This window comes from Betta splendens, chromosome 16 (assembly GCF_900634795.4).
Source record: "Betta splendens chromosome 16, fBetSpl5.4, whole genome shotgun sequence".
NCBI lineage: Eukaryota > Metazoa > Chordata > Actinopteri > Anabantiformes > Osphronemidae > Betta > Betta splendens.
Window position 1 is genome coordinate 1319596 of NC_040896.2, and position 21207 is coordinate 1340802.

The following is a 21207-nucleotide window of genomic DNA, read 5'->3' on the forward strand; positions in this document are numbered from 1 at the left end:
CAGAGACGCTGGAGTTGCCGCAGCCAGAGACGCTGGATTTACCGCAGCCAGAGACGCTGGAGTTGCCGCAGCCAGAGACGCTGGAGTTGCTGCCGCCAGAGACGCTGGAGTTGCTGCCGCCAGAGACGCAGGCTTAGACGCTGGGGCCAGTGGCGCAGGCTTAGACGCTGGGGCCAGTGGCGCAGGCTTAGACGCTGGGGCCAGTGGCGCAGGCTTAGACGCTGGGGCCAGTGGCGCAGGCTTAGACGCTGGGGCCAGTGGCGCAGGCTTAGACGCTGGGGCCAGTGGCGCAGGCTCTGATGGGGCTTCAATGAAACCCAGGGCCTCGCGCAGTGCAGGCTTTCGAGCGATGAGCGTGGCGGCTTCACGGACGCGATGCTCCTTGGTAACCGGGTCAGTCGCTGCCTCAGCGGAGTTCAGATAATGGGCAAACAGGAACAGGACTGGAGGGGCGCATTGAGCACGGATCCGCTGGAAGATGCTGTCCGGGATGCCTGCGATGGAGGTGGGCGTGTCGTCTGATGGAGCGAGGGTGCCCTCTGCTGGAGGAGAGGATTGCCTGATCGCGGTGGCCGAGGCCTCTGGAGCCTGGACAGGGGAATCCGGCCGTCGTCGACGCGGTCTGGACCGCCGACGACTAGATGTGGGCTTCATCTCCTCAACCGCCAGGGCTGAAGCAGGAGCTGGGACCAAGGTATGGACTGAATTGGACTGGGAAAGCTATGGCGGTAGCATGGACATGGACTTGGGCCGATGAGATGGTGTCTGGAACGGGAGCTGGGTCTGCCTGAGCGGCGTCTGGAGCAGGAACAGGATCTGCCTGAGTGGCAACTGGAGAGTGAGCTTGGCTCGACTGAGCGGCAACAGGAGACTGAGCTTGGCTCAACTGAGCGGCGACAGGAACGTGAGCTTGGCTCGACTGAGCGGCGACAGGAACGTGAGCTTGGCTCGACTGAGCGGCGACAGGAACGTGAGCTTGGCTCGACTGAGCGGCGACAGGATCTCTTTCCGGTGAAGCGGGAGCAGCTGATGAGACGCTGGCGGGCGCTGCGCGCAGAGCGCGTGCCAATTCCCTCCGCACTGCCTGGAGCCTCTCAAAAAGCGTCTGCACTCCCGGGTAGTCAAGCCACCAGAATTCCTCCTCCAGGATAGCAATAGCCTGCTTTATGACGCGGAGCCGGACCTTTAGACTGGGGGCTTTCGCATAATTCTTCGCAAGGTCCTCGAAGCACCAGCGGAGGTCCTCGGCAGACTTGAGCAGGTAAAAACCATTGCGACTGTGCGTTGTCCAAGTAAACAAAAAACAAAATCCCCTATTGACCTTAAACCGATGCAGGACGCCGGCTGGGTCCGAGTCTGGCCAGATTGTACTGTCACAGCGCTCTAGGTAGCGGACCCACATGCACAGCGGAGACAAGGCTCGGTGATAAAAAGGGTTTAATAGTTCTCGTAGTCAGGCAGGCAAGGGTCGATATACAAAGGCAGCGGTTTCAGTACAGGCAAGGATCTGGCAGTCGGTGGTCAAAAACAGGCTCGGGTCGAATACACAGCAATCCAGAAACTCCAGCAACGGTACAGACGAGGGCAAGGCAAAAGACACGGTCAAGACAGCAGATAGAAACTGGTGCACGATAAACTTACAGGAAGACGCTGGAGAGTTGTCACGGGTGGATGAACAAACAATCTGGCAAGGTGCTGGGCTTATAGGTGGTGCTTAAATACTAATGAGAACACAGGTGAGTAATGATTGATAGAATACAGCTGGTGATATCACGTGACTGCAAAGTAAAGCTAAAACAAAAGTGACAAGTCAAAACCGGAAGTATAAGAAAATAAAGCAGGAAGTGAGTCCAGACTGTGACACCTTTTAGATAAAATGAATGTAGAAAATCACAAGTATCCTGCAGATACTGCACCTGCATGTATGTTTAACACTTCTATCATTTCAGAATATTAATATCCATTATCCTCTGAAAGTCACACATGTTTAATTGGACAAAATATTTGATCCTGGCAGCTTGAAATTAAACAAGTTGTTTAGATGACAGAACTAGCCACTTGCCTACGCTTTGCAGCTACATGAATGCAAGGCAAGATTATGGATGATTAAATGAGTGCAGACAAAAACAGAAGATTGGGAGAGGAGACAAGAAACAGTTGAAGTCTGGGTAAAAGAATGGGCAGAGGAGGCAAGGGATAGGCTTGCGTATGCGCAGCGTCATTAATCTCTGTCAGTCTGTTAGTCAATATTGTCGGTGGTCTTGACCAATGGATGTCGTTGAAAATGATTGATATGGCAATAACCTGTGTACCCAAGTGGCTTAAAGTAGTGGAGCATTCTTGGCGATATTGAATAAATAGCACAATTCCTCTCCTCTGCAATAGCAAAGAGTTTACAGTATGCAGGTGTGAACACCGGTCGCTGGTGAATCAGTGATGATGGAGGGACCGTGGGGCATCCAACCGGAGAGGTTTAAGCATCTGTCCAGCTGAAGTGTGCTCAACTGAGATGGCAAAAATCAGTTTCCAAAAACACTGCTCAGCTAACAAGACAAATCTCACAGCTTGTAATGAGAATAAGCATTACCCATCCACCTTGCATGTTAAGAAAAGGCTATACAGGTGTAATTCTCATTATATTGTATAAGAGTGTATAACTGATTCTTCTCAGAGCAGCAGCAAGTGGTAAGCTTCAGTGCTGCTCCTGAGGCCTCAACCCTTGGCAGAGTCACTTTGACTTTTCCTCTGCTGTCTTAGTACTGACCTCATACTCACTCAGTACTGTAAACTTCTATCAGTCTACTGTACTCCACACAGAGTGTGGCCTGTCGTGGTGGAGTGCTACCCACGTTGCCCCTACTGTACATGTCACATATATTTAGTTAATAATGTTTATGACCAGTTTAGTTTACATAAGTTACTTCTTACTGTAAAACCAAGGCTCTATGGTAAACTACCTTCCATTATATATTTCACAATGTCTGCGTATTAACAGAGATCTACTGCTGGTGAACTACCGTATGCAAAGACATTGATTATACAATCCACAGTCCCCAATGCTTTGTAGTACTGACTTTATATGGCTTCTTTTATTGTGCTAAGAAAGGAAACGCCACCAGACAGCATGAAACTGCGGTAAATGAAATGACAATGTCATAAAGTGTTTTTTTTTAAACTCAGTGTGTCTCAGTGACTCACTGAGTTGAAAAGAGTGCCAGACAATTTTATGATTACGATTGCATGCAAAGATGAAAGGAGAGGTGCATTTCTAAATTATACCAAAAACAAGGAAGCGGTCGCGGCAGGAGATGGCTGTTAGCTGCCAGGCAACACCAGGTTATCACACAGTGTCTTCACCTGATAATTGCACATTTATCCACCGACTCTACAGCTATTAAAGTTACTTGGCCATTATCACTGAATGCTGATTTAACATGTTAAACCAAGGGTTGCAGGTCATGAGAAAGGCGGTCTCAGCAGCAAATCAATAATCTGATGCTTTTTGGTGCAACTTCTCCTTAGGTTTTGTTCTCTGTAGTGGGATATGCCACAGATCCGATTCAGTTGAGGGAAAGTGTTTTTAAAATTGTGTCCGACAAATATTTTGCTATATTAAAAGAAAAATTCAGTTGAGTAAATGTATGTTGGTCAGATGCCTTGGCTAAAGAAAATATTTTAAAAACATTTTTATTCCCTATTTAGGGAAGAGTTGCCTAAATGAAAGGCATATTATCCTAGAGTGGTAGTGGGTGGATGTCAAAAGATTTCTATTAGAAAGTGTATAAGGAGAAAGTAACTCTCCACCAAAAAAGAAACACATGTAGCTGATATTTTTATCAAATGAAAGATGGACACTCTACAAGCAGAACGCGATGCCGTTGTTAAATGACGTAAACATGGTCCTTAAGCCAGATAGCATTTTAGCTAGCTATAGTTATAGCAATAGACCAAGCCGACTTATCCAGCTCCATCACCGTTAACAATTACTGTAATCTCTTATTATATCCTTAAACACAGATTGCAATAACAGAAAACAACAATTTCTACATACAGTCGTAGCACTTTAAAGCGACCACCTTTTTTACCGCAGTACGTGCGCGTAGCCAGCGCGCCACGGGTGCGTCCCCAACTAAGCATTTTTAATCCTGCAGCCAGCTGAAAAAAATCAGGGTGCTAGTCTCGTGTTAACCACCAAGTGGCGCAAAGATGTGAGGTCCGACTGTTCATTTCTATCTGTGTCCGCACATTAAGCACAAAAAACGATGTCATGGTATTGTATCATTAAATGTAGAGTAGTTCATTTTTAAATATTATAGATTATTATGCGTCTTTGCTCGCTAGTGCGCTATTATTTGTTGTCAATTGCCGAAGCTGCTGATGTTTTTACAGTTTTCAGGCCAGCCGAGAGACACAGTCCCTCTTCCAGCCAATCCAATAGAATAATATAAGTATAATAACATAAAATAGGAATCTATATTTATTCATCAATCTGTGTTAAAATGTATTTTATATGTATATCTGTACTTGTCTTCTGGTTTGTTGATCATGAGGAAAAAATACAAAACAAACTGGATTCGTTTCGTTTCGTCCTCTCTTTATATGAGCGACAAACGGAATTCAAGTGTTGTTGTTTTTTTGACACAAGGTACGGAGTTGGATTTTAAGCTGATTTTTCGTTTTGAGGAAAAAGAAAAGAACGAAAAACTAAGTCGTTCTCTCGTTATAGCAGCTTTTACGGTTAATCAAATGCTTAAAATTTACTCCGACCGCAATGACCTATAGTTTGCTCTGACTCTGAATGAAAAGCCTGAATGACAAATGCAGGCAACGAGAGAATCGGGGAAGTGGCATCACCGTCTGAAGCAGAGTGATGTGACGTTCCAACGATGGTGCTGATTAGCCACTTATTCATAGGCAGATGACTTGGATCAAGTTGTCAATGCGCGCTAGTGTTTGTTGTCAACTGCTGAAGTTGCTGCTGTCCTTATACAGTATGTCCTGTAATTTTTTTCTCTATGGCGCGTCAGAACATCAGGACTCAGCAGATCAACAACGCATTAATGCAGCAGCTTGTTTGTTTTACATGTGCTTATTACGCACGATAAATGATAACGTTTTTTACTGAATGAAAACGAAAATAAGTCCTGCTCTGCAGCATAAACCACTTTGACCACTTTTAAGGTGCTCAATTAAACAGTTAAAACACTAAGACATAGTCAATGTGCCCTTTAAATGGAAGCTGCATTATTATACTTTACCGTAATGACATTTACCACAATATCTGCAGAAAAACAAAGTTTTATTACACAGGCAATACAGTGGATTTGAAGCTCGCTCCGCACGAGTTACGGCGTCTGATGTTGATTCAGTTGCAAAGCAAACTTCAAACCCCATCCCCTACTACGTATTGGCACAGAGACATTAACATATTGTCTCCACTCAGTCAATAGGTGTAAAATACTTCGAGCTTCGAGACAAAGAAAAACTCCATGGGAGATCGGGCGCGTGATCACTGCACCTACGTAGCTGTGAGACGCCGAAACCTTTCACTTGAAATACCTTATGGTATTTCACACAAGTCTGGCAGACTACCACTGCTAAGTTGTAGAGGATATTATATAATAAAAATAAATAAATTGTAATAAACTCTCTCTATGGTATGCCAGAACGTCAGGACTCAGTAGATCTCTGACTCATTAATGCAGCAAGTTGTTTGTTCTGCATATACTGATTCTGCATGAGTAATAAGGACTGTTTTACACTTATTTAGCCGAAGACAAAACTCAAAAGAGAGACACCCATCAAGTTTTAACAAATGTGCAATAAAAAATATGAACAGAAAACGCTTGAAAGCGTTTCCGTTTTATATTCCGTTTATTTCGTTATTACTGCTTTCACCTGTACCACATAAAGTCATTGCAGAGCTACAGCCCTGTTCCTACAAAGTTAACCAGCTGTTTATTTCGTTATTTCCTCTTTCATGTCCGTCTGTTGAATGAAAGTGGGCGTGGCCATCCACGTCCCAGAGCAGGGACACACGCATCAACACGCAGGACAAAGATCTGCGTTTCTCTGCCTGCTACAGCCTCGCTACGTTGGGTTGTTAGTCTCCCTTTCACCTGTACCATATGAAATGTGTTCCTACGAAGTTGATCAGAAGAGAGTTGATTCAGAATCAGAATCGTTTTTATTCCCCAGGTTTGAACAGGGCAAACATTATTTTTATTTACAAAAAAAATTAAAACGTTCACATGTGATTTGCCCGCTTTGATGTAGACAAAACTCTTCAAAGCATTTTACTTTACATTCCGTTTATTTCGTTATTCCCCCTTTCATATGTGTCTGATAAATAAAGGTGGGCGGGGCTATCAGTCCCGTAGCAAAGGTAAGCGCTGACTGTGGGGGCTGGGCGCATCAACATACAGGACAAAGACCCGTGTTCCTTTGCTACAGCCTCCTCTTTCAGCCTGTTGTAATTGCAAATGCTGCCCTGATCTCTCTTTTACTTTGATGAGTTTTGTGTCTACATGAAAGCGGGCAGAACAACGTCCATGCGTGCGTCACGCTGAAAGCGGCTGGTGAACCTCTTGGGAACATGGCTGTAGCTCTGCAATGACTTTATGTGGTACAGGTGAAATGGAGAATAACGAAATAAACGGAATATGAAACGGAAACGCTTTCAAGCGTTTTCTGTTTATATTTTTATTGCACATTTATTAAAACTGTACTGTTTGTTTTTTCGTAATTTTTGGTGACGTTACAGTGCAAACCGTATGTAATTAACAAAAATAATAATGTTTGCCCTGTTCAAACCTGGGGAATAAACGATTCTGATTCTGAAAGCGGCTTCGCAGGAACACATTTCATATGGTACAGGTGAAACGGAGACTAACAACCCAACGCAGCCGAGGCTGTAGCAGCAGAGAAACGCAGATCTTTGTCCTGCGTGTTGATGAGCGTTTCCCCTTCCCCCAGTGTCCCCGCTCTGGGACGTGGATGGCCCCGCCCACTTTCATTCACCAGACGGACCTGAAAGAAGGAATAACGAAATAAACAGCTGGTTAACTTTGTTTTTTTGAACATGGCTGTAGCTGTGCAATGACTTTATGTAGTACAGGTGAAAGGAATAATAACGAAATAAACGGAATACAAAACGGAAACGCTTTCAAGCGTTTTCTGTTCACCCAAACTTGATGGGTGTACTGTCATCTTTTCAGATAATTTTTAGCATTTGCATGTTGTTGTAAATGAATAACGAAATTAACAAAATCTACGTTTGAAAAAACTGTGAAGAGTTCCGTGTTTACATGAAAGCGGGCAGAACAACGTCCGTGTATGACTCACTGCCGAAAGCGGCTGGTGAGCCTATTGGGAACATGGCTGTAGTTCTGCTAAATGATACAGGCAGCCTATCATGTATGCGAAAATATAAAAATGTTCAGTAATTACAACTTCTGCTCCCGCCGGGATTCGAACCCGAGGTAAAAAAATGACACATTAAGGCTGTTAACAATTAACAAACCATTACACCACAGGGGCGTTGTTTCGTGATCCTAAATGGGCCTATATAACAAACGCCTAAGACAGCGTCATAAAGGCCAGTGTGGGGGCTGATCGCCATCTATAGGCCAAATAGACGCAACACAGCTCTAACGGGCTAAAAACCCGGTGATACCGCGCTGAAAATGCAAACAGATTGCCGTAAAGGCTGACACATTGAAGTGCTACGACTGTATATTTTTTAAGTGTATCATGCGTTCTACCTGGACAGCATGCACCTAACATTGACCGCTGAACTGTCATGGTCCTTAGGCCAGCTAGCATTTTAGCTAGCTATAGTTAAACGATGCCGCAAAAATAGCCGCAGCCTAAGCCCACTTATCCAGCTCCTTCACAGTTAACGATTACTGTAATATTTTGATATATCCTCAAATTTAGCTTTAAATAACAAAACAACAGATTTTCCCTATATTTTCAGTTCATCATGTGTTCTCGCTGAAGCAAATATAGCAGAGTAACACGTTGTAAAAAAATATTTTTTTAATGTGGTATACAGGCAAAACCAATCAAAAACTATAAAACTTTTATCAAAAAAAACAAATGCTTACCTGCATGTACTTTATCTTTCCGCTTGTCAAAGCGGCAAAATCCAGCCAATCACAGATAGGGCCGCCAAAATTGCTCAGAGTGTATCAGAAATGTGTAAAAAAGTGCAATGCAACCACCTTTCCTAGGTGGCGCTCTGTCATACACCCATAAACAGAAAAACGTGTTTATCTGAATAATTAGGTCTTTCAACGAAAATGAGAATAGGTGACCTTCAGACACTAACTAATGCAGATTTGCTCTCCGAATTGTAAGGACACCAGTGTAGACCCAACGTTACCCTCTGACCCAATTACCCAGGTGAATAGTCAGGTGTATTGACCTTATATCCCTTATAGACACACACACACACACACACACACACACACACACACACACACACACACACACACACACACACACACACACACACTTTCTCCACTTTATCCAACGTGAAAAATCCTCCAACACGGCAGTTTATCCCACCAGAAGGATTCCTCCAGCGTGGTGGGAAAAAATCATCTAACCTGGGGGGAGAGTCGGGACTTGTCACCGGTTCGTCCAACTTGAAAAATCCTCCAACCTGGCAGTTTATCCCACCAGAAGGATGCCTCCAACGTGGTGGGAAAAAAAATCATCTAACCTGGGTTTGTCCAACCTGAAAATCCTCCAACGCGGCAGTTTATCCCACCAAAAGGATTCCTCCAACGTGGTGGAGATTCCTCCAACTTGGAAACTTGTGTTTGTGTGTGCTTTCACCTGCAAATTATTTCACCATCCTCACGTAGCTTTGACTAAAAACAAACAAAAAAAGAGAAAACTGGTCTTACTTATGAGTTGGTGTTAGGGAGACGCTTGCGTGCCCTGCGTTTCCTGCATGCTTGCGTGCCTGACCCCCTGCTCATTGGCCTGCCTGCCTGCCTGCCTGCCTGCCTGCCTGCCTGACAGCTTGCCTGCCTGCCAGCTTGTCTGCCAGCTTTATGCTCTCTCTTCATGGCCGCTGCTCGTTTCACCGCCGCACAGGTTCTAGAGCAGATTTTTTTAAGCCAATCAAATGACGACTCTGAACCAGAAGAGGAATCTGAGGAAAACGTGTCAAGTGAAGAAGAGAAAGAAAAAGGAGAAGCAGAAGAAGCAGATACAGCAGGACCAGAAACAGATGAAGGACAAGAAGACAGCGAGGGATGTGATCTAAGGCTGGACACTTCAGATGAAGAAGTTGATGATGAAGAATATAATGATAATGATGATGATGATGATGATGTTGATGATGAAGATGATGATGAAATAATAGAAAATGTACAAAGACTGGAGCAAATAGAACTCGAGGAGGAGGAGGAGGAGGAGGATGAAGAAGAAGAAAAAGAAGAAGAAGAAGATAAAACTTTTATCTCTAAAGACGGGAAAATAAAATGGTCCTCCGCTGCGTTTCGCAATGGCGAGGAAGCGAGGAACGTCCCTCTTACTCCTCTTTCTGCCCAGGGACCCACAGAGTACGCGGCGGCTCAGGCGGTCGACTTGGAATCGACCCTCCGCATGTTTGTGACCCCGGCGGTGGAAAGGATCATCCTGGAGAACACCAACCTGGAGGGCTCTCGAAAGCTCGGGAGCGCCTGGAAGGGCATGGACGAGGTCGACCTGCGAGCCTACTTGGGCCTCCTGATTTTGTCCGGCGTCTACAGGTCCCGAGGGGAGGCCGTGGCCAGCCTGTGGGAGGCCGAGAGCGGCAGGGCCATTTTTCGCGCCACAATGTCGCTCAAGGTGTTTCACGCTTACTCGAAGCTGTTGCGTTTCGACGATCGCCAAACTAGACCCGCCAGGCAAGCGACGGACAAACTGGCAGCCGTGAGAGAGGTCTGGGACGCGTGGGTGGAGCGGCTGCCCAGCCTCTACAACCCGGGTCCTAACGTGACGGTGGACGAGCAACTGGCACCTTTCAGAGGTAAAGCAAAAAAAAAAAAAAAAACACTACATCTCACACACGCAGACATGCAGACACAGACACAGACTTACAAACACACACACACACACACACACACACACACACACACACACACACACACTGTGTCCTCCTGGGGTCCGGCGTATCCCACAACTCTCTCCTCCTAACCTGCACTTTCTGTGTCCTCGTGGGGTCTGGCGTGACCCCCACCTCTCTCCTCCTAACCTGCACTTTCTGTGTCCTCGTGGGGTCTGGCGTGACCCCCGCCTCTCTCCTCCTAACCTGCACTTTCTGTGTCCTCGTGGGGTCTGGCGTGACCCCCGCCTCTCTCCTCCTAACCTGCACGTTCTGTGTCCTCGTGGGGTCGAGCGTGACCCCCACCTCTCTCCTCCTAACCTGCACTCTCTGTGTCCTCGTGGGGTCTGGCGTATCCCCCAACTCTCTCCTCCTAACCTGCACTTTCTGTGTCCTCGTGGGGTCGAGCGTGACCCCCACCTCTCTCCTCCTAACCTGCACTTTCTGTGTCCTCGTGGGGTCTGGCGTGACCCCCTCTTCCCTCCTCCTAACCTGCACGTTCGCTTTCCTCCTGGGGTCCGGCGTGACCCCCACCTCTCTCCTCCTAACCTGCACGTTCGCTTTCCTCCTGGGGTCTTGCGTGACCCCCTCCTCCCTCCTCCCAACCTGCACGTTCGCTTTCCTCCTGGGGTCCGGCGTGACCCCCACCTTCCTCCTCCTAACCTGCACGTTCTGTGTCCTCGTGGGGTCTGGCGTATCCCCCAACTCTCTCCTCCTAACCTGCACTTTCTGTGTCCTCGTGGGGTCTGGCGTGACCCCCGCCTCTCTCCTCCTAACCTGCACTTTCTGTGTCCTCGTGGGGTCCGGCGTGACCCCCTCTTCCCTCCTCCTAACCTGCACGTTCGCTTTCCTCCTGGGGTCCGGCGTGACCCCCACCTCTCTCCTCCTAACCTGCACGTTCGCTTTCCTCCTGGGGTCTTGCGTGACCCCCTCCTCCCTCCTCCCAACCTGCACGTTCGCTTTCCTCCTGGGGTCCGGCGTGACCCCCACCTTCCTCCTCCTAACCTGCACGTTCTGTGTCCTCGTGGGGTCTGGCGTATCCCCCAACTCTCTCCTCCTAACCTGCACTTTCTGTGTCCTCGTGGGGTCTGGCGTGACCCCCGCCTCTCTCCTCCTAACCTGCACTTTCTGTGTCCTCGTGGGGTCGGGCGTGACCCCCACCTCTCTCCTCCTAACCTGCACTCTCTGTGCCCTCGTGGGGTCGGGCGTGACCCCCACCTCTCTCCTCCAAACCTGCACGTTCTGTGTCCTTGAGGGGTCGAGCGTGACCCCCACCTCTCTCCTCCTAACCTGCACTTTCTGTGTCCTCGTGGGGTCTGGCGTGACCCCCTCCTCCCTCCTCCCAACCTGCACTTTCGGTGTCCTTGTGGGGTCCGGCGTGACCCCGACCACCACCCCCCCACTGCACATCCTCACCCACTTGTGGGGTCAGATGTAAAACCCTCCTCCGTTGCCCTCGTGGGGTCTAAAAATGAGAGCTGCGTGAGGGTTAAAAGAGCTCCTGTCATGATTCGCTCTCGCTTACGGCCATACCACCCTGAGCACGCCCGATCACGTCTGATCTCGGAAGCTAAGCAGGATCGGGCCTGGTTAGTACTTGGATGGGAGACCCCCTGGGAATACCAGGTGCTGTAAGCTTTTACATTTCACCTCAACCCTAGCAGAGCGGGCTGTTTGCTCAGGTCCACATTATACTGCACCGTGTCGTGTATTTCTTGTTCTGACATTGTTAGAGAGTTCACACGGACTCAAACTTTTATGCTCAAATTAACACATGAATTTATTACATAGAATGAAATAGTACAATCACAGAATAATCATGAGAGAGGTGGTGGCCGAATTCACCCGCTTGTTCTTCTGCAGAAAGAACTGAGAGGTCGAAAAAGGTCAGCTGGGTGTCTGCAGCAGACCCCCCCAGCAAAGATAAGAAACATTTCCCAATGCCCACTTTTTAAAGCTGTGTTGTTTATGCAACCAGCGAGTGCCTAAGTGTCCATCGAAAGTCCATGTTTACTCAGCTGCAGCAGTTTATTTGTTTTAGTGGCCAACCTGACACCACGGTCAACTTGACATTTGTTGCAATGGACAGAAATAAGCTAAGCCCAATTTACTTTTATCGCCTTAAACCAGTGATAAGCACTAGCAAGGTCCCAACCCATTTTAAGTTTCGTTTAACCTTAGCAATGTGGACACATAAATCAATTAAAATAGCCAAATTTATCCTACTGCTAATACAGGACTTTTCAGGGCAGCCAGCTTGATGACCTCCGAACGTTTCACAGGTGAATCCGGTACCTGCCTCTAAAAATAAACACAAAAACAAATTACTGACAAGTTTACAAACACACTTGGACCCTCTTGGCAGGTCAATTAGGTGCATTATATCAAAGAACACAGGTATCATTATTCATACAATGATTAACCTGACTATCCTAAACCATTTTTACTAAACACCAGTCTTAGGGTTCCCCATTTCCCCCTCTGATACTTTAACAGAGTGGTTCCGATGATCCCAGGTGGGAGAGCCTTTAGCTTGAACTGCTCTCGAGGTCGTCTTGACCAACATGTTGGGACCTTCTTGTCGGGCATGGTCCCACGTTCTCCTAAAACCCCTTGATATACACCGGATCCCCAGGTTTTAACTTCAGCTCCAGCTCGTCCTTTGCCTAGGATGTCTCCTTTTGCCTTGGCTCTTCTTTCAGCTCCAACAGGTGATCCTCACACGCAGCAACAGTCAGTCTTGAAGGTCTGTGCTCCCAAGTCGTTCCGCCTCCTATAGCTGTGTTGGTCCGCGCAGCCCCACAATATCAGGTGAGTGAGAAGTCTTGGTCTAGCTGGATTTGGATTAATTGGACTCTCCATCGGCTCCAGTGGCTCTTCCATCATGGTTGTAGTGGAAGCTGTGGGACTGCACCCTCTGCGTTGTCCTGGGAACCTCATCTGATGCCTAGCCTCTCTGCTAGCGACCCAGTTGGCCCAGCTCACTTGTAGCCTGTGACCTTGTTCTGCTAAATGAGTCAGCAGTGTCACTCAGGGCCCATCAGTGATCCGGAGTTCGATCTTTTTTGACCTCTTCTTTCCTGCAATGGAACAGCACAGCTTTCCTGCGTTTGTTAATTATCTGTTTTACATAAAAACGTAGGTCACTGGTTGATGCATTAAACACTATTCTGTCAAGCAAAGCTTCATGCAATGTTAGCTTTATGCGTTCTGCATATTTTTTACAAGCTACACCCTGAAATGCAAGGTTCACAGCACTGTTTCATCTCTCTATTGTCCACATTCACACTTTCCTTTTCCTTCACTCCTTGACCTCCTTTCCTCCCTCACATACTGTACCATGCTACCATCTCTTTTTCTCTCACTCCACTAGGAATCCTGCTGAGATCATCCTCTTCGCAAGCTATTTACACTCCAATTCAACATATGAACCGACTCAAACACCAACTTTTGAACCAATAGGCCTCCTTCGAATAAGTTCGCCAACTTGGGATGAGACACAACAGAAACAGAATAGAAGAATAGTCCCACAGTAGACGCCACACATACAAGTCTTCTCTCATTCATTTTCATACTCCCCATACACACATACTGCATCCAAGTGATTATACAAATTACTAATTTAGAAAGTGAGGACAATCGAATCGCTAACTTAAGATGGGCACATTAGTACAACCCCTAAAAATCATTTCTTACTTATCTATCCTTACTGGGACTTAATAAACTAAGTGAAATTAAGAACCTTTTACAGCATCTAAACTTCAAGGTTACACCCTCGATGTCATCGAACAGCTAAACAAGAAGGATTGAGCTTTAGTGACTAACCTGATGAAGAACACAGAATCACTGCGATAAAACTTATTTAATTCAGGAAATGCTGTAAATGCATGCATTAAGTGACTCTATGATGAAATTAACGTACAGACTAAATAAGCTGCATCCTCACAACCTATCAGAGATGACACATTAGACATAACACAACCTGGTAAACTTGTTGCACAAAGCAATAAACCTAGAAATACAAACAACCCCACAATCACTACTGCATCTAATTGTAATTTCCCCCGTGACTATCTGAGTCTCTAATGACAACATACTGTAACAACTGTGGATAAAAACTACAACTAAAACATTGTAACTTACTAAAGAAAGTTCATATAAACCCACATACAGCCAAACCTCTTGGAGGATAAAACACAGTCAACCACTGAGCATCAGGTGAAGCATTTGAACAGCAGAGTGAGTGAATTGGGAACTTTATTTTGAAATAAAGTTGAACTTTATTTTGAAATATTCTCCATACCTCTCCCTTGTAAAATTGGAATATTTTATTTTATTCATTTATTTATTTTAAGCTTTTGGCAGCTTTAAGGACTGAGTTATTTTCACCAATTTGACTTATTTATTTTGTTTTTAAAAATTTAGATAATTGTCTGAGTCTCAAAGTACTAAAGTGTGCAGCAAGGTGAGAACACAGATTCAGAGGCCTCCGGCTTTTTGGCTTTTTATAATGTCCATCGACACAGTTCATGTCTGCCAGCCCGCACTGTCTCAGTGGCCCTGCTTCAGCCTCAGCCTTCCTTGGCCGTCCAGGTGGACTCTTGTTCCATCACTGGCTTTGCACATGTCCATACCTCCCACACTGGAAGCAGTTCACAGTTTTTCCACAGCATCCTCTTCTTGCTCCTCGGCCTGGAAGAGTCCCTTCTCTCCTCATAGAGAAATTTTCCAAATTTCACAACCCGATGTACCGGGGCCGCACTTTCTACCGACGCCGGTACCGTACGTCTTCCATTTAATTTAACAGCCGCTCAACGAGGTATGGTTCAGTGACCCTGCTCAATACCTGGACCAAATTTTCCAGCGTCGACACAGAACTTACACAGCCTTAAATTTATTTTATCCGAATGCAGACTACAACGCCCATACTTTAGATTTTCCAAACGTCGCCTGCCTCAAGTTAACCTACGTAACTTCTAGAGGTAAATAGGCCATGTCATTTTTCCCCAAGCGCGAGATAGCACATACACACAAAGCAGTTGGTTATGCAAAGCAGTCATTTACAGCACTACAGGCACAATATAGGCACAGGTAAATTCTCCACCGCCTCTCTTTGTCTCTCCCACACAGATACTTTACTAGAAGCAGCCAAATCAGAATTTAATGATCAGATTTCTCTAATCCTACCAACATTTGCTCACACTGTCTCGAACACAGAGAATCGTCACATAAAAGCTTTAAGCGCTATTTTATCCTTCACTGATGACGACGGTCGTGCGTCCGGGCCAGTCCGGACAAATGTTGGTTCTGGACTCGACTCCTTTCTGCCTGCCCATCGTGACGCCATTCTGTCGTGTATTTCTTGTTCCGACATTGTTAGAGAGTTCACACGGACTCAAACTTTTATGCTCAAATTAACACATGAATTTATTACATAGAATGAAACAGTACAATCACAGAATAATCATGAGAGAGGTGGTGGCCGAATTCACCCGCTTGTTCTTCTGCAGAAAGAACTGAGAGGTCGAAAAAGGTCAGCTGGGTATCTGCAGCAGACCCCCCCAGCAGAGATAAGAAACATCTCCCAATGCCCACTTTTTAAAGCTGTTGTTTATGCAACCAGCGAGTGCCTATGTGTCCATCGAAAGTCCATGTTTACTCAGCTGCAGCAGTTAATTTGTGGCCAACCTGACACCACGGTCAACTTGACATTTGTTGCAATGGACAGAAATAACTCCTTAGGAGGAACAGGATTTACCACAACCGTGTTATGGGAAAAGTGTTTTCTTTCTTATTCTATGCAGTTAATATATGATTTATGACGTATCTTCTACAATTAACATCTTTTGTTTTTTGTTACTTGTATTTTATGTATTTGACATTTCACCTAGATTGTTCAATTATTTGTTAACTCTGTAATTGCATCGTTCTTAGACAACAGATGCTATTACCTGCAAAGTTTTCTGTTTTCAGTCACAGTGCTGCTTTTGCTTTGTTTACAGTTCATGCCTGTGGTCGGTGAGACATTACAAGTAATGACTTTTGGCTTCTTTGTATTTGCTTTGTTTAAAGGGAGAGCGAAACACAAAAAAGGGGATATTGTGTTTAAGGCCAAAATGGCCACCTTCTGTGTACGTCCAAAAATGCTCTAGGTCCTTTGTAAACGCCACATTCAGGCAAGTGGATGCACTGGCGTGGCTTGCCAAGCTTTAAAGAGCTCCTGTCATGTTTTGCTCTCGCTTACGGCCATACCACCCTGAGCACGCCCGATCTCGTCTGATCTCGGAAGCTAAGCCAGGTCGGGCCTGGTTAGTACTTGGATGGGAGATCGCCTGGGAATACCAGTTGCTGTAAGCTTTTACATTTCTCCTTAACCCTAGCAGAGCGGGCTGTTTGATCAGGACCAAAATATACTGCACCGTGTTTTTGGAAAAGTGTTTTCTTTCTTATTTTATGCAGTTAATATATGATTTATGACGTATCTTCTACAATTAATTCATTTTTGTTTTTGTACTGTTGACAAAGCAAAAGCAGCACTGTGACTGAAAACAGAAATTTTTGCAGGTAATAGCATCTGTTGTCTATGAACGATGCAATTATTGAGTTAACAATAATTGAACAATCTAGGTGAAATGTCAAATACATAAAACAGAAGTAATAAAAACAATAGTTTAATTGCAGAAGGATAGGTCATAATCATATAATAACTGTATAGAATAACAAGAAAAAACTTTTCCCATAACACGGTGCAGTATAATTGGACCTGAGCAAACAGCCCACTCTGCGCTAGGGTTGAGGAGAAATGTAAAGCTTAAGCACCTGGTATTCCCAGGCAGTCTCCCATCCAAGTACTAACCAGGCCCGACCTGCTAGCTTTCAGATCAACGAGATCAGGCGTGCTCAGGGTGGTATGGCCGTAAGCGAGAGCAGAGAGTGACAGAGCTTTTTAAGCTTGGCAAGCCACGCCGTTGCATCCACTTGCCTGAATGTGGCATTTATAAAGACTTAGAACATTTTGGGACGTACACAGAAGTGGCCATTTTGGCCTTAAACACAATATCCCCTTTTTTGTATTCACTTCCCTTTAAACAAAACAATAGAGAGAAGCCAAAGTCATTACTTGTAATGTCACGACCATAGGCATGAAACTGTGAACAAAGCAAAAGCAGCACTGTGACTGAAAACAAAAATCTTGCAGGTATAGCGTCTGTTTCTAAGAACGATGCAATCATTGAGTTTAACAAATAATTGAAACAATCTAGGTGAATGTCAAATACATAAAACAGAAGTAAAAAAAACAATAGATATTAATTGCAGAAGATAGTCATAATCACAAATACCTGCATAGAATAAGAAGAAAAAACACTTTCCATAACACGGTGCAAGTTAATGTGGACCTGAGCAAACAGCCGCTCTGCTAGGGTTGAGGAGAAATGTAAAAGCTTACAGCACCTGGATTCCCAGGCTCTCCATCCAAGTACTAACCAGGCCGACCTGCTTAGCTTCCGAGATCGGACGAAATCGGGCGTGTTCAGGGTGGTATGGCCTAAGCGAGAGCAGAGAGTGACAGGAGCTCTTTTAAGCTTGGCAAGCACGCCGTTGCATCCACTTGCCTGAATGTGGCATTTATAAAAGACCTTAGAACATTTGGGACGTACACAGAAGGTGGCCATTTTGGCCTTAAACACAATATCCCTTTTTTGTATTTCACTCTCTTTTTAAACCAAACAAATGAGAGAAAGCCAAATCATTACTTGTAATGTGTCACGACCATAGGCATGAACTGTGAACAAAGCAAAAGCAGCACTGTGACTGAAAACAGAAAATTCTTGCAGGTAATAGCGTCTTGTCTAAGAACGATGCAATTATTGAGTTAACAAATAATTGAACATTCTAGGTGAAATGTCAAATACAATAAACAAGTAATAAAAACAATAGTTATTAATCGCAGAGGATAGGTCTAAATCATATATAACTGTATGAAATAAGAAGAAAAAACTTTTCCCATAAACACGGTGCAGTATAATGTGGACCTGAGCAAACAGCCTGCTCTGCTAGGGTTGAGGAGAAATGTAAAAGCTTACAGCACCTGGTATTCCCAGGCTGTCTCCCATCCAAGTACTAACCAGGCCCGACACTGCTTAGCTTCCGAAATGTGACGAGATCGAGCGTGCTCAGGGTGGTATGGCCGTAAGCGAGAGCAGAGAGTGACAGGAGCTCTTTTAAGCTTGGCAAACCACGCCATTGCATCCAATTGCCTGAATGTGGCGTTTATAAAGGACTTACAACATTTGGTGACACAGAAGGTGGCCATTTTGGCCTTAAACACAATACCCTTTTTTGTATTTCGCTCTCCTTTTAAACAAAAAACTAGAGAGAAGCAAAAATCATTACTTATAATTGTCACACCGACCATAGGCATGAACTGTGAACAAAGCAAAAGCAGCACTGTGACTGAAAACAGAATTTTTTGCAGGTAATAGGTCTGTTGTCTAAGAACGATGCAATAATTGAGTTAAACAATAATTGAACAATCTAGGTGAAATGTCAAATACATAAAAACAAGTAATAAAACACAAGATATTATTGTCAGAGATACTCGTAAATCGCAATACTGCATAGAATAAGAAAAAAACACTTTCCCATAACACGGTGCAGTATAATGTGACCTAGCAACAGCGCCCCCTGCTTGGGTTGAGGAGAATGTAAAAGCTTACACACCTGGTATTCCAGGCGGTCTCCCATCCAGTACTAACCAGGCCCGACCCTGCTTGCTTCCGAATCAGACGAGATCGGGCGTGGTCAGGGTGGTATGGCCTAAGCGAGAGCAGAGGTGACAGGAGCTCTTTTAAGCTTGGCAACCACGCCATTGCATCCACTTGCCTGAATGTGGCGTTTTTAAAGGACTTAGAACCATCTGGACGTACACAGAAGGTGGCCATTTTGGCCTTAAACACATATCCCCTTTTTGTTTGTTCGCTCTCCCTTAAAACAAACAAATAGAGAGAAGCCAAATCATTACTTGTAATGTGTCACCGACCATAGCTGAACTGTGAACAAAGCAAAAGCAGCACTGTGACTGAAAACAAAAAATTCTTGCAGGTAAAAGCGTCTGTTCTAAGAACGATGCAGTCATTGAGTTAACAAATAATTGAACAATCTAGGTGAAATGTCAAATCTAAAATAACAGTAAAACTAAAAACACAAGATATTATTTTAGAAAGATACCTCTAATCATACATAACAGCTAGAAAAGAAAGAAACTCTTTTCCATAACCTCGGTGCATATAATGTGGACCTGAGCAAACAGCCCGCTCTACTAGGGTTAGGAGAATGTAAAAGCTTACAGCACCGGTATTCCCAGCGGTCCCATCCAAGTACTAAACGGCCCGACTTGCTTAGCTTCCAGATCAGACGAGATCGGGCTGCTCAGGGTGGTATGGCCGTAAGCGAGAGCAGAGAGTGACAGGAGCTCTTTTAAGCTTGGCAAGCCACGCCGTTGCATCCACTTGCTGAATGTGGCATTTATAAAGGACTTAGAACATTTTGGGACGTACAGAAGGTGGCCATTTTGGCCTTAACCAATATCCCCTTTTTTGTATTTCGCTTCCCTTTAAACAAACAAATAGAGAGAAGCCAAAATCATTACTTGTAATGTGTCACGACCGACATAGGCTGAACTGTGAACAAAGCAAAAGCAGCACTGTGACTGAAAACAGAAAATTCTGCAGGTAATAGCGTCTTGTCTAAGAACGATGCAATTATGAGTTAACAAATAATTGAACAATCTAGGTGAAATGTCAAATACATAAAATACAGTAAAAAAACCAGATAATATTGCAGAGGATAGTCATAAATCATATATACTGTATAGAATAAAAAGAAACACTTTCCATAACACGGTGCAGTATATTTTGGACCTGAGCAAACAGCGCCCCCTGCTAGGGTTGAGGATTAATGTAAAAGCTTACAGCACCTGGTATTCCCAGTCGGTTTCCCATCCAAGTACTAACCAGGCCCAACCCTGCTTAGCTTCCTAGATCAGGCAAGATCGGGCATGCTCAGGGTGGTATGGCTGTAAGCTACAGCAGAGAGTGAAAGGAGCTCTTTAAAGCTTGGCAAGCCACGCTGTTGCATCCACTTCCTGAATGTGGAGTTTATAAAGGACTTAGAACATTTTGGGACTACACAGAAGTGCCATTTTGGCCTTAAACACATATCCCCTTTTTTGTATTTCGCTCTCCCTTTAAACAAAACAAAACAATTGAAGAGCCAAAATCATTACTTGTAATGTGTCACCGACCATAGGCATGAACTGTGAACAAAGCAAAAGCAGCACTGGGACTGAAAACAGAAAATTCTTGCAGGTAATAGCATCTTTTGTCTAAGAACGATGCAATTATTGAGTTTACAAATAATTGAACAATCTAGGTGAAATGTCAAATACATAAAACAAGTAAATAAAAACAATAGTTTTAATTGCAGAGGTAGTCATAAATCATATAATACTGTATAGAATAGAAAGAAAACACTTTTCCCATAACACGGTGCAGTACAATGTGGACCTGAGCAAAAAGTGCCCCCTGCTAGGGTTAAGGAGAAATGAAAAAAGCCTACAGCACCTGGTATTCCTAGGCAATCTCCCATCCAAGTACTAACCAGGCCCGACCCTGCTTAGCTTCCGAGATCAGACGAGATTGGGCGTGCTCAGGGTGGTATGGCCGTAAGCGAGAGCAGAAATTGAAAGGAGCTCTTTTAAGCTTGGCAAGCCACGCCGCTGCATCCACTTGCCTGAATGTGGCGTTTATAAGGACTTAGAACTTTTGGGATGTACACAAAAGTGGCCATTTGGGCCTTAAACCAATATCCTTTTTTGTATTTCGCTTCCCTTTACAAAACAAACAACTAGAAAGAAGCCAAAATCATTATTTGTATTGTGTCACCGACCACAGGCATGAACTGTGAACAAAGCAAAAGCAGCACTGTGACTGAAAACAGAAAACTTTGCATGTAATAGCGTCTGTTAACTACGAACGATGCAATTATAGAGTTAACAAATAATTGAACAATCTAGGTGAAATGTCAAATACATAAAATACAAGTAA

The 21207-nt window shown here is 44.8% G+C and overlaps 3 non-coding genes and 2 pseudogenes across 3 annotated transcripts; 2 read left to right on the forward strand and 3 right to left on the reverse strand.

Annotated features, from left to right (window-relative positions):
* Positions 1-11621: 11621 nt before the first annotated feature.
* LOC114843755 (5S ribosomal RNA) lies at positions 11622-11740 on the forward strand. The gene has a single exon (XR_003783627.1). It is a non-coding gene; the product is annotated as a 5S ribosomal RNA (ribosomal RNA).
* A 4600-nt stretch (positions 11741-16340) lies between these two features.
* On the forward strand, positions 16341-16459 carry LOC114843756 (5S ribosomal RNA). Its single transcript, XR_003783628.1, has one exon. It is a non-coding gene; the product is annotated as a 5S ribosomal RNA (ribosomal RNA).
* Positions 16460-18179: 1720 nt separating this feature from the next.
* Positions 18180-18298, reverse strand: LOC114843763 (5S ribosomal RNA; annotated as a pseudogene).
* A 1768-nt stretch (positions 18299-20066) lies between these two features.
* On the reverse strand, positions 20067-20185 carry LOC114843759 (5S ribosomal RNA; annotated as a pseudogene).
* A 527-nt stretch (positions 20186-20712) lies between these two features.
* LOC114843773 (5S ribosomal RNA) lies at positions 20713-20831 on the reverse strand. The gene has a single exon (XR_003783634.1). It is a non-coding gene; the product is annotated as a 5S ribosomal RNA (ribosomal RNA).
* Positions 20832-21207: the final 376 nt, after the last annotated feature.